This window comes from Neopsephotus bourkii, unplaced genomic scaffold (assembly GCF_033783945.1).
Source record: "Neopsephotus bourkii isolate Nb327-2 ecotype Australia unplaced genomic scaffold, CSIRO-AGI_Nbou_v1 NB_559, whole genome shotgun sequence".
Lineage (NCBI taxonomy): Eukaryota > Metazoa > Chordata > Aves > Psittaciformes > Psittacidae > Neopsephotus > Neopsephotus bourkii.
The window spans coordinates 111,038-114,663 of NW_026901060.1; positions in this window are offsets into that span (position 1 = coordinate 111,038).

Genomic DNA, 3,626 nt, shown 5'->3' on the forward strand with positions numbered 1-3,626 from the left:
GAAACATCTGAAAGTTGCAGAAAAAGGTTTCATGAGCATGGCCTGAACCATTCCAAGTTCTGGTTTGATCTGGAGTTTTTCCCAATCTCAAGTAAGACTGCTACTGTATATTAAAACCAAACAGCTTAGATACCCCCTCTGAACTACATTTAAAAATACGGGATAGAAAATTGCCTCTGGAGCTGTGGGAATTGTGCAGTTTGGTGTACTTGCGGAGACTTTATGTATATCCTTGTGAGGTATGATTGCATGCCATCGGTTGCTTTCATCCAAGGTACTGGAGCATTAGACAAAACTTAATTGAAATTATGTGAGCTTGGTTCACTTGTTGAGACCACAGCACTGGGAAGAGGCTCAGTCCTCCGTTCCAGTCAGTGGGAAAGTAACTTTAGGTTCAGAAAGCGGTGCGTGGCCTGATAGTTTTGCACAGTGACGGGAATACTGAACTGGTACCCAACGTTTTGATTTTGTTCACACCTTTACAGTGCTGACAGGTGGAAAAGGTGCCTTTTTTCCTTTGGTGGCTGAGTGTTCCACGTAGAGAGTGAACTAAACATGCTGACCTCTTCTGCAGGGCACTGAGACCTGTACGTGAAAAAATGCTATCTAAGACTTTTTTTGATAATTTAAATGCACAGTGATATATAAGCCTAATCTTACTTTGTTCTGGAGACGGTCCAGTTTTCTTCTTTTCTACTGCTGTTGCATGCTGAGTAGACTATTAGACACTTGTCTGTTTCTTGTATACTGGTGTTTTACAGGAACATTAGTATTAGGCTGAGTACTATGCTGCTTGCCAAGCTGCTGCACTGGAAGTATATTATTGTCTCGTGTTATTCTGATGTGGCACATCCATTGCCTAATGCACTTTGTTGATGGGATACATTTTTTTTTTTGAGCTATTTGTATCTGGCAATCTTTCAGGATTGGAAAGAGAAGAAAAAAACAAGTGCAGTTGACTTGGCCAGATGTAGCTGGTTTATTCCTACATGCTGATCTATTTTAAACCACGAAGCTGTCTTGTGGTGCTGAGTGGTCTCTGAATGTTTGGAAAGCTGGCAGAAACTACATTCTATTGTAGTAGTGGAAAATACCCAGAGAAGATTTAAAATCCTTACAACATACCTGTGATTAACACGCCTACATAGGGTTTCATTCTGTTCTTCTGTGAAGAATGAACATAATTTGATGTTTTAAGTTGATTTTAAAAGGCTCTACAGTTACAAATGCACAGCCTCCATAATGCTGCTTTATACACTGTTCTTGAGCTTCCTGAAAATGCGAAACAATGAAGACTTCTAAAAATTCCTCTTAGCGAAGGAATTAAGTTGTAGCTGACTAGATCTGCAGCAGAAGAAAAAACCTTCACAGCTGTGTAATGTCATTAATATATTTTTCTCATAGTATCAGCCTCTACTTTGCATTTTCTGTTATGCAAACTCCTGCCTGTTGATTGCTGGGAAACCGAGCAAAGAACTGATACATTTTTAAAGTTGGATTTTTTTGTATCAAGGTCTGGTTTAAGAAATGTTGTGAGACACTTTTGCTTACCAAGTCAGTGAATGGTCTTAGAGTAGCAGTCTTTAGAGTTTTGTTTTCATGTGAGCTTTGGGGGTGTACTGTCATCTGAATACTGTCCGGGGGGGCATTGTTTTGCCAGTGGAGCAACCTTTTTCTTTTGTCTCCATAGGCCTTTGACTGTCCTTGAATCACCTTCACTGGATGTGTCATCTTTCTAGTGCTTGTAGGCAGCTACAATTATTCCTATGCCATGCTGATTGTTGAGTCCTGACCCCCAGGGCTTCCATGTGAACCGTCTGGAAGTCCAACACTTCTATGATCCTTAGAAGGGTACCTTCACAACAAGTGGAAAAGAGCATTTCTGGAAGTGCTATTGATACAGAGTCAAGGCAAGGGTGCTCCCATTCTTGTGTTCCTGCTGTGTGCCTGACCTCTGTCAAACTGGGTCACCATCCAAGAGGTGCAGTCACCTCGAAAGGGGAAAGTGCTGTGGAAAGTTACTGGCCATGAAGTAGTGTAAACAGCATCCAAGACAGCTACCCAAAAGCTTACTCAAATTTCAGATAGAATCAGCTGGGATTTTGTAATACACTGATTTCCATGCATTCATCCCTAAACTCAAAGTATAAGCAAAATGCAACCTTTACACGCGGCTTTGACTACAGAATGAGTCTGCAGGGTCATTTCCTCCCAGTGTCCCTAACATTCAGATGTCTCTTTGCTGTCTGTCCTGCATTCCTCTGTGATCCCTCCCTTGAGTACAGAGTGCAGCTGACACTTAGTTAGAAAACACCTGGCTTTTCCATCTCACCTAGATTTCTTAAACCGTATTTCAATTCTGCAGTAACTCTGGTCAAGTATAAACTGATTATTTCTCTTTTTTTTTTAAGAGATCATCTTTGGAATGCAGGAGAAAAAACAGGAGTGTCAGGAGAAATTTGAAGGCTGTTCATGTTCTTACTGCTGTGTTTAGTTGTTCTGGCTGAGAGGCCTGAGTCTCCAAACAACAGTATGACGTACTTTTGTGGGTTGTCTGACACTGATACTCATAGGAGTATGTTTTGTAGTGATTAACTGGACTTTTCATCATGCTGAAGAATGTTGATTTAAACAACAAAACCTCCCCAAACCTAAGGCCTTTATATCTCATTGCGTATCCTTCAGTGATTTGGAACCTCCAACTGCAGCTGTACCGATTGGACTGGAAAGATTTAGGATGTGGCAGTGCAGTAGCTTCCTGGAACAGGCCAAAAAGCACATTTGTAACGGTATTTAATGTGCCAAGATTGAACTTGGGAGCAGCAGCTTTTTTTATGATACTGTCAACACATTTCCTTGGGTGGGGAGAGTGTTCTGAGACTAGTTTAAAAACACTTAGCAGAGATTTCCTTTAAAATGGCTTTTATCACCCTAAAGCTCAGCCATCTCCCCTCTGTGCAGCCTTCGCCTGTGTCAAGCTTCCCAAAGTTCATGGTTGTCCTGTGCGGGTCATTGCAGAAGGTGCTGGCACAGCTGGTTCCAGCTTTCTTTTGGAAGAGCCTCCTAGGGAGGGTGCAGTTGCTGATGTATACAGTGTTCAACAGCATGTCTGCTATGTTGCATGGTAGCTTAAAGAAAAGGGAGGTGCTAGTAAGGGAGGATGTCAGGTCTATGTCAGCTGCCTTTAAAATTTATGCCTGCCTAATGCAACACAATCAAAATTGGAGCAGAAAGAATGCGTTATTTTGCTGCTTAGGATATCAGCCTAGGACCCAGAGGGTGGGTAGGTGGAGCAAGTACAAGGCAGTGGGAAACAATGGTAAAGGAAATCAGTCCACATCAGCATAAAAGCAGTGTGGGAGCAATTCAGCTTTTGTAAGCTGCTGCATTAAAGAGTGAACAAAATAGTATTTTGGAACTCCACAGCGGTGTTACCAGCATTACTATTTACCAGTAATCTGAATCCAGCAAGACTACAGATGATCCAGTAAAAGTTCTGTAAATGACTTTGACTTTGCAATGTCATTTTGTCATGGCAGCTGCAGTGACAGTAGCTAAGTGTATGCTATAGGCAAGATGGGAGTGTAGAAAAATACTTCTTTTCTTGGAAATGGTGGATTTTTTTC